This window comes from Macaca fascicularis, chromosome 3 (assembly GCF_037993035.2).
Source record: "Macaca fascicularis isolate 582-1 chromosome 3, T2T-MFA8v1.1".
Classification (NCBI taxonomy): Eukaryota; Metazoa; Chordata; class Mammalia; order Primates; family Cercopithecidae; genus Macaca; species Macaca fascicularis.
In genome coordinates, this window is record NC_088377.1 from 92,672,555 (window position 1) to 92,686,532 (window position 13,978).

Consider the following 13,978-nt stretch of genomic DNA (forward strand, 5'->3'; position numbering starts at 1 on the left):
TCACAGGGATTCGTTGTGCACATTCTTTCATCACCCAGGTATTCAGCCCAGTACCCAACAGTTGTCTTTTCTGCTTCTCTCCCTCTTCCCACCCAAGAGTGGTTATTTTGAAAAATTATTTCCATCTCATACTCCAAAGAATTCATTCTTGTTTGTCTCCCTTAAACCCATAACAGCGGGATGTATCCCCACACCTGTCAACAATGTGTGCTGCCAAACTCTTTTGGTTTTGCAAGTATGATAGGAGAAAAAGACAATTTCAATGAAGTGTTAGTTTATATTTTATTACCACGAATGATGCTGAATATCTTTAATGTGTTTAAAAGCCTTTCATGTTTGCCCACCTGTAAACTCTCAGTTCAATTCTTCACCCTCTCTTGAATTACTGGCAGCTTTTTTTCTTACTCATTTAGTATATATTTTCTATTTTAAGAAAATTTGACCTTTGTTTTTTTCAATAAGTTGCAAATAATTTTCCCAGTTTGCTGTATGACTTTTGACTTTGCTTATGATATTTGTGCTATGGAGAAATTATTTTTAGGCACTACATTTATGAATCTTTTATTTCATTGTTTCTGGGTTTTATGTCCTAATAGAAAGGACCATTTCTACTTCTCACATAGTTTCTTCTAGAACTTAAATGTCTGTTTAATTTTAAATATTTGATACATCTGTATTTTGGTGTACAATGGAAGTATGGATCCAATCATATTATTTACAGCAGGCTATCCATTTATCTTTACATTACTTCTGAATAATTTACCTTTTGTCTATGGATTTGTTAGTCCACTTCACATATGTGTGTGTGTGTGTGTGTGTGTGTGTGTGTGTGTGTGTGTATTTACATATGCTTGGTACCATTTCTAGACATTTATTTGGTTCTATTCATGTTGACATTACCAGGCTATTTTAGTTAGTTAGTTAGTTAGTTAGTTAGTTAGTTAGTTAGTTATAGTGTTAGTATATGTTTTAGTGTTTGGTAAGGATAAATCAACTTCAGTACCTGCTTTATACTCAAAAATTTTATTTCTATTATTGCTTATTTTTTTCCATTTGAAATTCAGGGTCATCTTCCCTAGCTATAACAGTTTTTAAAGTATTTGCTGTGATCACATCACATGTATAATTTAAAGATAATTTACATCTCTATGATAGTGACTATTCCTATCCGAGTTCACAGTATATCTTTTTCTATGTTTGCATCTCCTTTTAGTTCACTGCTGAACATTTGCATTTTCTTCATATAGGTATTTATAATAAAGGCACATATTTCTTGGTGTGGCAGTTACTGCAATTTGACACCTACTTCCACCACTTCTCACACATCCTCCTCCACCACAGAGGGGGTAAAGCTGGAGGTCCTTCCACCAAGCAGAAATGTTCATACAAGTCTTAGAAGGCAGGAGTGAGCAGTGTGAGATGACATCTAGACTCAGGGAGATGGAATTTCCATAAGCATCTGCAGCAGAGGTGCCACTATCACAAGTAGTGAGGAGGAGGTGGCAGCTTTGAGGTTTCCACTAAACAAAGTGGATTAATCTGCATCAATCCTGCCTGTGAAGTAACCAAAAGAGTTTCCCTGATTCTTGCTGAAATTCTGTAAAAAAATTCTTTATGATTAATCTACCTGATATCCTGTTTCCTGCAATAATTAGAACCCCCCAAAAAAAGTTTGCAGGCAACAGACCATCAAGGCAATTGGAATTTAGAATCAGCTCTCTGACTCAGTTTGGGTTAAAGGGTTAGCGTTAATGGGTGGGACATCATATTCCATAACTCAAAGTGATAAAAGAGTTATGTAAGGGGTCATCTTTGGGAGAGAGTAAGTGGCATCTGTGATAGACTACTTTGATGTGGTACTAGGTATACAAGGATCATGGAGTAGGCTGGCTGCGTCTAACTGCACTGGAAGGTTAAATAATAGGACTCCATTATTGTATTTTGGGGTTAAGATATGCTTGGTAGCCCTGGTAGATTCAGCTTCTGACCGTGGACAGCAAATGACTGTCTAATTTATTTAGATTCACACAGCATTAAGCTGGGTGTGCCCAGCAGCATCCTACCCTCAAGAGGAAGTGGTCTATATGAGACTGAGTTTGAGGAGATACTGAAAGCACAAGTACATTGCTTAAGCAGCTGGTGAGCACTCCCAGTGTGCCTACTCCTGCCACATGGCCTCTTCACCCTTCTCCCATATCTACAGCCCAATAGGGATCATCCTGCAACCCCCTTACTAGGGCCAAAAAACAGTTAAGCACTGCACTATGTGCTGGCCCCAGTGGACTACCAAAGAATTACTCTCCTCTGAGGGCTATCCCTAATGACTCAGGAATCCTCACAGTACTCAGACCTCCAAGCAGTCTATCTCTTTAAGCCCTTTCCCTGAAAGGACAGGTGGCCAGATATTTATGCTCCTGTGTTGATGCTGGTGATTTGGTAAACAATCAAAGGTTAAGAAGGAACAAGATTTGAAGATTAATAACAATAAGGTTTGGAGAAGAGGTTTCTGCAGGTGCCTCTCAGAATGCTAGAAGAGTATGAGTATATCTGCATCCTAGAGAACACTCCTCAGGACGTGTCTATAAAACAGATTCTAGATAATAAAGTGGGCAAGACAACATGCTCTGTGAATGTCAGTCAGCCTCTTTCTCCAGATACACCATTGATCACAATGGGCCAATGAAGAGGTGACCAAAGGAAGCAGGGAAGGAGATTGCATGTGAGTTTCACAACATGTACTTCCCCTCACCAAGTCTGACCTAACTTCAAGTCAACCAGCAACGGAGACCAACACTAATTCCCAAATATAGCCCCATAGCCCAGGGGGACCAGACTGCACCTGGTGGCAGATCAACAGAATTGGATCCCTTTCATTATGTAATGGGCGGTGATATATCACATTCAAATAGAAACCTATTTTTGCTATACTGTTGCCTGCAATTCCTCTAGCAATACCATCCACGGACTTAACAAAATCCGTATTCATCATAATGATACATGGCTTCTAACCAAGGATCACATTTTAGGCAAAAGAAGTAAATGCAATAGGCTGACGCTTATGGGATTCACTGATCTCACTGTGTAATCCATCATCCAAAAATCGACATTATAGAAGCGTAGAAAGACCTATGGGAGTCTCAGAGGTAGCATCAACTAAGTTTTAGAAAAGCCTGTGAGTTTGGCATACTAGCCAATAGGTACAGAATATATTCTGAACCAGCAGCCAATATGTGATGCTGCTTCTTTTATCACTGAACTATAGGAGTCTGAAAGTCTAGGGATAGAAGTTGAAGTGTCTTTTTCTAATATGGCACAAAATATGACACAATATGAAAAATTTTGCTTCCTATTATCACAAATTTGAGCTGTGTTGGTTCAGCAGTCTTAGTACCCAAGAGACTAATGCTTCCACCAGGCAATACAACAATGGTTCCATCAAACGGAAGTTAAGAATGCAACTGGCCAGTTCTCCCATGACATTAGAAAATCCAGCAAAATACATGCTTGCTGTGGCATTTAGCTGACGTGATTGATCCCAAATATGAAGAAGTGGTTTCCAACTACATAATGGGAACTTAGGTGAATATTCTAGAACATGGAGATTCTCTAGGGTGCCTCCTGATACTGTCATGTGTAGTGGTTAAAACCTAAGACTCCAGTAATTCCATACATTGCAGGACTCCAAAGGCTCAAATGAACAAGAATGGAGGTTTGGTTTATTCAACTATATAAAGACTTGTATGGTATAAAGGGAATGTGGAAAGGGCAGGCAGGAAGTTATACAAACTTTTCCCTTATGACCATTTGCAGAAAGAAGACTCAATTAGCTACTCATATTCTTCCTGGTTTTCGTACGTGCATGTGATCTTGGATTTTGTATGTGGATATGTTATGTGCTCAGTGGCCACAGTGGGGTTTCCACTGGCACCAGGTCTCTTGCTGTGTTTGTGCAATTTCCCTTGCTGTATTACTTCATGATGTGTTGCTTCCAATACCAGTTCCCTTTCCCTTGTGGACATTCTGTAAGCTACTTAATAGCAATCGACTGAATGTGTCCCCTCCAAATCCTGATGTTGAAACCTAATCCCAATGTGATGGTACTTGGAGGTGGTAGCTTTGGGAGGGGATTAGGTCAAGAAAGTAGAGCCCTCAAGAATGGGATTAGTGCCTGTGTAAAGCCCCAGAGAGCTTGACTGCCCATTTTGCCATGTGAGTACACTACAAGAAGACAGCAGTCTATGAACCAAGAAGTAGGCCCTCAGCACACAGTGAATCAGCCAGCACTTTGATTTTGGACTTGCAAGCCTCCAGAACTGTGGGGAATAAATTTCTGCTGTTTACAAGCCACTCAGTCTATGGTATATTGTTAAGGCAGCTGAACACACTAAGATATCATGTAAGTATTTTCTCTTTAAACTATCACAATTGGGTTATGTTGTCTGCAATTCAGACAGACCAAAAAAAAAAAAAAAAAAAAAAAAACCACACACACACAAATTTTTATTTTGTTTATTTTTGCTTCAGAAAACTGCGTCTTTTCTTTTACTATGTCTTCTAAAGTGCTATTTGTCCCTTTTTGTGATGAATGCTTGGGTATACAATTATGTCATCTGTACATAATAAAGTTTACCTATTCTTTTCCAATATTTATACATCTATCTATTAGTTCACTAAGACTGCCATAACAAAGTACTAAAGACTGGGTGGCTTAAGCAATGGAAATTTATTGTCTTACAATTCTGGAAGTTAGAAGTTTAAGGTCAAGTTGTCGGCAGGGTTGGTTTCTTCTGAGGCCTCTTTCCTTGGCTTGTAGAGAGCTGTCTTCAACTGGTCTTAACTCTGTGATTCTCTGTGTCCTAATCTCTTTTTATAAGGAAAAAAGTTATATTAGATTAGGACTCATCCTGATGACTTCATTTTAAAAGTGAATTAGCCCATTTACTAAACCTGTCTCCAAAGGCAGTCACATTCTGACATAGAGGGAGTTAGGAATTCAACAAGAATTTCTGGAGGACACAGTTCAGCCTATAACAATCTACCTCTTGTTTCATTTTTTGGCTATATACTTATTTGACAAAATAATAGAAGTGATTATTGATTATTCACAGTATTTACTGTCAATAATCAGGAAGCTGATTTTAAAGGAAGGATTCCATTGTTTCTCCATTAAGTGGGATTCAGGATTTGGAGTTAAGATGTAAGTAGATTTTATCATGTTAAGAAAGAATCCACCAGATCCAGCAATTCCACTTCTGGATATATATCAAAAGGTATTAAAATTGGAATTTTGAAGAGATGTCTTCACTCCCATGTTCACTGCAGCATTATTCACAATAACCAAGACACGAAAGCAACCTAAATGTCCACAAACAGAGAAAGAAATAAAGATTACGTGGTATATACACACAGTGGAATGTTAGTCAACCTTATAAAGAAGGCAACTCTGCCATTTGTAAGAACACAGATGAATCTGAAAGACACCATGTTAAATAAACTAAGCCAGAGGCATAAAAAACAAACACTTCATGATACCCCTTACAGTCATACACTGCATGATGATAATTTGGTCAACAATGGATCACATATATGATGGTGGTCTCATAAGATTATAACACCACATGTTTACTATACTCTATGTTTAGCTATGTTTAGATACACAAATACTTGCCATTGTGTTGCAATTGCCTACAAGATTCAGTACAATAGCATGCGGTATAGGTTTGTAGACTAGGAGCAACAGGCCATACCACGTAGCCTATGTAGTGTATTAGGCTCTACTATCTAGGTTTATGTAAGTACTGTACACTCTATGACGTTTACACAATGATAAAATTGCCTAATGATAGCATTTCCCAGAATGCATTTCCATTGTTAAGCAACACATGATGAGTCGAAAATAGAAGCAGGGTATAGAACAGTGGTTGTCAGGGGCTGGGGAAAGGGGAAACGAGGTATTAGTCAAAGGGCACAAAGTTTCAGTTAGGCAAGAAGAATAAAACCTAGAGATCTATAGTACAGCACAGGGCCCATATAGTTAATAATATTAATAATATTTTATTATATATTCAAAATTGCTAAGAGGGTATTTTGTTAAGGGTTCTTATTATACACATGTAATAATAACAGAGGGGGGAGGAGGAAACATTTGGAGGTTATGGATATATTCATGGCATAGATTATATTGATTCTTTCATAGGTGTATGATTATCTCCAGACTTGTCAAGCTGTCTACATTAAATATGTATAACTTTTTGTAAGTCAAAACACAAATAAAAACACTGCTGATGACAGAAGGAAGGAAGGAAGGAAGGAAGGAAGGAAGGAAGGAAGGAAGGAAGGAAGGAAGGAAGGAAGGTTGGCTCCACTCTTCCTTGTTTATTAAAAGTTATTTTTCAGAAAGCAATGTAAAAATTTTATTAGTTATTTGAATAGCACTGATACAAATGGTCACTTTTCAATTTTTTTTCCTTTGAGCTGGGAGTGGTGGCTCACACCTGTAATCCTAGCACTTGAGAGGCCAAGGTGGGCAGATCCCCTGAGTCCAGGAGTTCAAGAGGAGCCTGGGTAACATGGAGAAACTCGCATCTCTACAAAAACAGAAAAACAAAAATAAAAAAATTAGCACAGCATGGTGATGCACACCTGTAATCCCAGCTACTATAGAGGCTGAGGTGAGGTGGAAGGATCCCCTGAGCCCAGGAGGTCAAGCTGCGGTGAACTATGATTGCACCACTGCATTCCACCCTGGAAGACAGAGTGAGACCCTGTCTAAAAACATTAAATTAAATTAAGAAATAATTTTTTTTTGCTTTGAATTGTAAGTCATCAGAAACTTATACAAATAGTACAGAGGATTATATCATCTTTACCAGTTAGTATTACTGATATTATAAATTTTGGTGATAGATTTCCTAATGTTGAACTATTCCTGCATTCTTGGAAAAAAGTCTACTTGCTCATCATCTGCTTTTCTTTATGATATGCCACTGGATCCTACTTGCTAAATAGTTTGCGTAGTACTTTGGCATCAATATTCTCAAGTAAGGTTCATCTTTTTAAAGCAACTATGCTTTATATCAACTATGCTCACATCTTCAAAAGAATTTGAAAACTTACCTTCCTTTTCTATGTTTGAAGCATTGAAATTACTTAATTTTTCAAGATTTGGTAGAAGTGTCTCAACTTGCTTTGTTTGCTTTTATCGTTGCTTGTTTGTTTCTGCGGGGAGTCAGTAGCTTTTAGACAAATTTCTCTATTTCTTCTAAGATAAATGATCTATTTAGATTTCTTTACATCTGTTTAGAGTTACTTTTGATAAATTATATTTTCCTGGAAAATTATTCATTTCATCTAGCTTTTCCAAACTTATTAACATGTGCTGGAGGAAATTAGTTCTTCACGATCCTTTTAATTTTCTCTGATTCTATACTTTCTCATCATTGCTTATTTTTGCCTACTTGTGCTTTTTATCTTCTTAATTAGGATAGCTAATGATTCATTTTCTTTTCAACAAGCAGTACTGAAAACTTTAAAAATTGTCACTTTTCTCTTTTATATTTTAAATTTTTCTCTCTATTAATCCCAATCTAATTTCTTGAGTTGTATGACGAATTTATTGACTTTCATTATTTACCAGTAGAATGCCTAATGCTGGCCGGGCGCAGTGGCTCACGCCTGTAATCCCAACACTTTGGGATGCTGAGGCAGGCGGATCACAAGGTCAGGAGATCGAGACCATCCTGACTAACATGGTGAAACCCAGTCTCCACTAAAAATACAAAACTAAAATTAGCCGGGCATGGTGGCGGGCGCCTGTAGTTCCCAGCTACCCGGGAGGCTGAGGGAGGAGAATGGTGTGAACCTGGGAGGCAGAGTTTGCAGTGAACCGAGATCGCGCCACTGCACTCCAGCCTGGGCGAGAGAGCAAGACTCCCCATCAAAAAAAAAAGAAGAATGCCTAATGCTATGCATGTTTCTCTGCGTGCTGCCTTCATGTCTAGATTGTTCTGCCATAACATGAGTTAGTTAAGAACTTTTTTTTAATTTCCAAGCAGTAAGGAATTTCTGATTTTATACTTAGTTTGCATTTCACCAGTATATCATTTTTCATACTTTATTTTCAACTTATAATCACTTTGTGTTAAAATGTCTCAAATATACCATAGAGTTGATTTTTGCTTGGTGATCCTATACAACTCTTTCTTTTAAAGCATGTATATGTAAATATAATTTGCATTTATCAGTATGATAGTTATGTTAGGATTTAGCTCTCCTTTGTGACATACTTTCTGCTTTTATAATTCGGTTTTTAAAACTGAGACTATTGGGCTGTTTGTTTTGTTCAGGTGTATGTGCTTCTTCTGATAATTGGAAAGTCTGTATTTTTCTTCTAATGGTTACTTTGTGGTTTTTTATAATATCAATAATCATCTGAATCTTCTATTTCAAAATAATATAGTATCAGGAAACTTTTGTGGGTCTGATTTTGGTAATTCCCCACTCTCATCAATGACTAATTGACAAAGTGCCCCCTTTCTCCTTACCTTTCTCCTCTGTCACAACAGTTTGGTTTTTGCCTTCTCATTATGTGTTTTGTGTTGTTAAATATACATATTCCTCCACTACTTGGCTTATTTATTTAAAATGATGTCTTTTGGCTCCTGGGAATGAAAAGATAGATAAGACCGTCATGAAATTTAGAGCACCTACCAATTCTTTTTTTTTTTTTTTTTTTCCTAAGACTGAGTCTTGTTCTCTTACCCAGGCTGGAGTGTAGTGGCACAATCTCGGCTCACTGCAAGCTCCGCCTCCCGGGTTCAGGCCATTCTCCTGCCTCAGCCTCCTGAGTAGCTGGGACTATAGGTGCCCGTCACCACGCCCGGCTAATTTTTTGTACTTTTAGTAGAGACGGAGTTTCACCGTGTTAGTCAGGATGGTCTCGGTCTCCTGACCTCGTGATCCGCCCGCCTCGGCCTCCCAAAGTGCTGGGATTACAGGCGTGAGCCACCGCCCGGCCTAGGGCACCTACCAATTCTTATTAGTAGCATCATATTTTCAGAGTTTATAACATTTACATGTCTTTAACCATACTGTTTCCATTTATCTCTTAATTTGTTGACAATTAATCTCAAGTAGTGTCTTTAAGAAGACACAGGGGTGGTATTTATAGTAACAACATTCCCTGAACACTTGCATGTTTAACCACATCTTTCTCCACTTCACATTGGCATGGCAGTTTGATTTGGCTTTAAAAAAATCTTTTCTCACTTTCTTTCCATAAGGACTTTTTCCCTAAGGACATTTTGCCCGATTTAGAAGGTTGTGTTGTATCTGAGACAATCCAACTTGTTTAATTGTAAGTTGTAGATACTTTTAGTCTGGCTCGCCTAAAGATTTTTTTCCTTGGAAACCGAATCGGTTTACTGAAATCATTCTCCATTTTGACACATCTCTATTTTTCCTAGATCATGATATGCCTTATCAAGCATAGATTCAAATTACCTTCTATATTTTGGAATATTACCTTGAATCATATTTCAGAATATCTGTACACCTCCATTCCTTCTTCTAAGACTCCAATTTTTAAAAATATTAAATCTCTTTTGCCTACCCTCCATTTCAGGTGTCAGCAAAGTATGGCTCATTGGCCAAATTCAGCATACCACCTGTCTTTGTAAATAAATTTTTACTGGAATACAAGGTATTGTTTATGACTGTTTTCATACTGCAATAATACGATTGAGTTATTATGACAGGGAACATATGGCCTTCAAATCTGAAAATATCACTACTGTCAATCCCTGTTCTATATCAATCCTTTCTCTCTCATCCTTTTTAACTCTTTATTCCTATTTCATTTCGCTGGGCTTTCTTGTTCCTGTCTTTTATGTTCTGAGTTCTTTCATTCAACAGTGTATTTTCTCCCCAGAGTTGTTTTCAAATGCCTTTATTTATGGTATTTTAATTTTAGTCTTCTACATTTTTCTGAGTTCCTCCGGAAAACATCACTTCATATCCTTTTCTCTCAACATCTCTGATCACTGACTTCAGCATATATATATATCTATGTGTGTGTGTGTATAGAGAGAGAGAATTTCTTTCTAAATATCTTTAAATTTGTAGCTATATAATAGGTCATAACGCTAGACCTTCTCTGTGGCAAAACTTTTCAGGTAACCATTCTTTATTTATGATTTGTTTTTCCTTTCTCTTTCTCTTTACTTCTTTTCCTATAGTATTATTATACAGGCATTATTCTGATTCCTGTTTTGTTTCAGACATCTATTTGGGTTGATCTGACTTGGCATCTTTTGAGAATCAGCTATTTTCAGGCAACAGGGAATATGGGAAGCACCCGGTCTTGTTTGAGAAAACATTTCTCATGACTTGAGGACTTCTGTATTCAATATTTGGCCTTTGCTTCTTCCCAGAAAATGAAGCTATAGGCAACCGTGCAGTTGTCCCTCAAGGCACGGTTTCTGCATAACTCCTCCACATGGATGACTGTTTCCAGTAACCACAGCTTCTCCACGTGGTGTTGGCTTCATCTCTGCCTCTCTGGCTTCTGAAAGCCAAGCTTCCACCATCAGCCTGAGAGCCCATGCACACCTTTGGCTTTACACGCTCTAGAATCCATCTGTCCCTGTGTGGCTCCTGGGAGGATTCTGCTGTTCCCATTCCCTCCCAATTTCCACTTTGCTGGGTCCTTTTGCCACCTATTTTGTGGTTTGGCATTTCACGTCTCCTTTTATTTTTTTTTAAGAGTTTGCATGTGTTTTTCCATGTTGCTTTTTGTTGGTTTTCTAGAAAAGGTGCTTGAAATGCTGACTTCATACTGCATCATCACACCGATATCTGTCCTAATAGCTTTAAGTTTCACTTTCTCAATCTGTTTAATGAGGTATTAGCTGCCCCATGGAGTTACTACAAAATGTATTAAGCAATCAATGTAGATTTCCTACCACATCTTTCTCTATTATCCTTCGTATCTACTCAGGAAAGGGTAAGAGGCTAATTCTATTGCTTCTCAGTCTTTCTTGCCAAGGTTTAATTTCAGAACCATACTGCAAATGTAAAGTTGCACTCATGTTTTCTGGTTATCGTGTAAACTTCATGTATATAAAAATTAAATTAGATATTTCTCTTCTCAGAGTCTTTAAGATGTTATTTAGATAATTATAATAAAATACTTGGACTAAAATTTGAGGGCAAAAGTTTGTTTTCCAGATAAAAAGTATATGGAAGAAAGCATTACAGGCAAGGCAACAGAATGTATACAGCAAGAGAACTATCAAAGATGGTGGAATGTTTGAGACCTTAAAGAAATTCAGCATTGATGGCTGGAAAGCATGAGATCACAAAAGCCATTTAAGGACCTAACTCTTCTGATCAAAACACTGCATCAATTATTTAGTCTCTTGTGAATTTAGCCATGCTGATACACTATGGCTAATGGATTAAACTTACAACTTGAACATTTTTAGCACCCTCTTGAGCAATCCAGCATATGAATTATAAATTATGATACCCTCATTGGAAGAATGAAGTTGCTTCCCCTAATCGTTTATTAATATAAATGTCTTCATTTTCTGAGTAAAAATACTCGTAAAAATTATGTATATGTACACTGAGAAGAAACAAAATTGGCCTCTTACCCTTTCCTGGGTAGGTAACTCAGAATAGTAAAGCTGTTCTAATAAACAAATGTGTATATGTATATTGTTTTAAAATTATGCATTCTGTGTGTGTGCACACATGTGTTCAGAAATGACACATATCAAATTAATTGTGGTTGACTCTGGAGGGAAAAGAAAAGAACTGGAAAAAATAAATAAGACTTCAACTCCATCTAAGGTATTTTATGTTTTCTTCCTTTATTTAAAAAATTCTTAAAAAATGTTAACTGTTAACTCTGTAGAGCAATCAGGTGTCAAGGTGGAAAACTGAGTCAACAAGACAAACTGAAAGCAACAATCAAGCTTCCTATTCACTTACAATGCAAGCAAGAAGTGCAAAGGGGCTCCAGCTTCCCAGTGTTTCATTTTCCTCTACAGAATGGAACTGGGTGAGGTTCAGGAATGAGGGGGAGTCATCTCACTGCTGAAAAGCCCCAAACAAAAGGCCTTTGTCTCTTCATGGACCCATAGACCTGGGAGAAGAAGAGAAGGGCTTTAAGGAGGAAAGTACTGAGTCAAAATGAGGAAAAGTGCTTCAGTCAAGGCTGCTAAGCAAGAGGCCTCCGGATGGCGGCAGCAGGGTGAGGAATTACATATGCAGGTGAGCATGGCTGGTGGTGGTGCAGAAAAGGGATGAATTCTTGACAGCAACTCCCTGCAGAGAACTGCAATGCACTGGCTGTGCACCAAGTCTGTAGGAAAAGCCGTTTCCTCCCATAAAGCTGCAGGATAAGCCATGAATTTGCTCATGGTTAGGCCTAAAATATATGTAAGATTTTAACCTGGAGACAAACTGCTCAAATTCTAGTTATAAATAAAGTCATTTGTTCTCTATACTTTTCTGTATTTTATACTCTTTCAAAAATTAAAGTTATACATATACATTGAAAAAACAATTCAAATAGATACATAAATGAATAAAGTAAATAGTGAAAGTCTCACTGTAATCACATTACCCAGAGATATCCACTGGTAGCAGGCTGGTGTCTTTTCTTCTGAATATTTTCTGTGCTTCTATATACAAATATATATAGAGAGACATATTTATAAAACTTGAGCAATTTTTAAATGTATTATTCTGCATTTAATAATACAGTACAGCATCTTTCCAAGACAAGATGTATCGATCTAGCTCATCTTTTAAAATGGCTGCATAATTACAATGTACACAGCAAAGCAATATTGCAGTGATGTGGCATAATTTTGTTACCCCATGTCTTACAATTTTCTAAATTGAAAAATGTAATTTATTAGCACATTTGCTACAATTATAAATAAAACTGCAATGTATATTCTTATACTTATGATGTGCACGTGTTTAGGTATTTTCTGAGTAAACCCTTAAGGTAGAAATGCTGGGTCAATGGATATATTAATGTTGACACATTGCCAAATAGCTTTCCAGAAACTTTGTGCCACCAATGCATCTTCCAGGGCTACATGAAAGAATGTCTTTTAACACACTGTTGCCAAAACTGGGTGTTTTAATAATTTTAATTCTTAACAACTGATAAGCAAGACATAATTTTACCTTCAATTTGAATTTATTTTACTAATAAGGTTCAGCATTCTTTAATGTTCACTGATCAGAACTAGCAATTTCCCTATTCATTTTCTTTGACAAATTTTTCACGAAGTTTCCTATTTTTCATATTAATTTTCAGGTTGATATGTCTTAGTACTACCTAGCTAGACAGATGCACACATATTTATATATATAAAATGCTGTCCTAAGTATGACAAATATATTTTTATATTGTCATATTTTATATGTGTTCTTTGCTTTTCATATGTGTTCTTTGCTTTTCAATTCTGTGATACTTCTTGACGAAAGAAACTTAATTCTTAGAAAACCAAATTTGGAGGAGGGACAAAGATGGCTCATTAGAAGCAGTTGCAGTCTCAGCTCTCACAAAATGGCCAGTGAATTCTGCACCTGCAACCTGAGGATCCAGGTTCTCACATTGGGACTGACTAGGCAGATGGCTTGACCCACAGAGAGTGAGGAAAAGCAGGGTAGGGCGACAGCACACCCAGGAGTCCCATGGAACCAGGGAAGTCCATGCCCCTAGCCAAGGGAGGCAGTGACTGATTATGCAATCCTGCCCAGGAAACCACTCTTTCCCTATGGATCTTTGCAACTCATGGATCAAGAGATCCCCTCTTGAGCCCACATCACAAGGGCCTTGGATCCAAAGCACAGAGCTGTGCACAGTCTCAGCTGAGCAGCTGCTCACTTACTTGCTTGCTCAGGCACCCAGGAGTTTTGCATACTCCGGCCACAAGAATGCAGGCAAGGTGAG

The 13,978-nt window shown here is 37.6% G+C and overlaps 1 long non-coding RNA gene across 2 annotated transcripts; it reads right to left on the bottom strand.

The window, feature by feature from the left end:
- Nucleotides 1-270: 270 nt before the first annotated feature.
- Nucleotides 271-12,950, bottom strand: LOC107129208 (uncharacterized). 2 transcript variants are annotated; one of them, XR_010585701.2, is made up of 4 exons: nt 12,632-12,950; nt 11,995-12,148; nt 6,495-6,587; nt 271-5,355 (listed from the first exon to the last, which is right to left on the bottom strand). It is a non-coding gene; the product is annotated as an uncharacterized lncRNA (long non-coding RNA). The 2 variants fall into 2 exon arrangements; XR_012432534.1 differs by lacking the exons at nt 11,995-12,148; nt 12,632-12,950 and adding an exon at nt 8,544-8,660.
- Between the last annotated feature and the right edge of the window lie 1,028 nt (nt 12,951-13,978).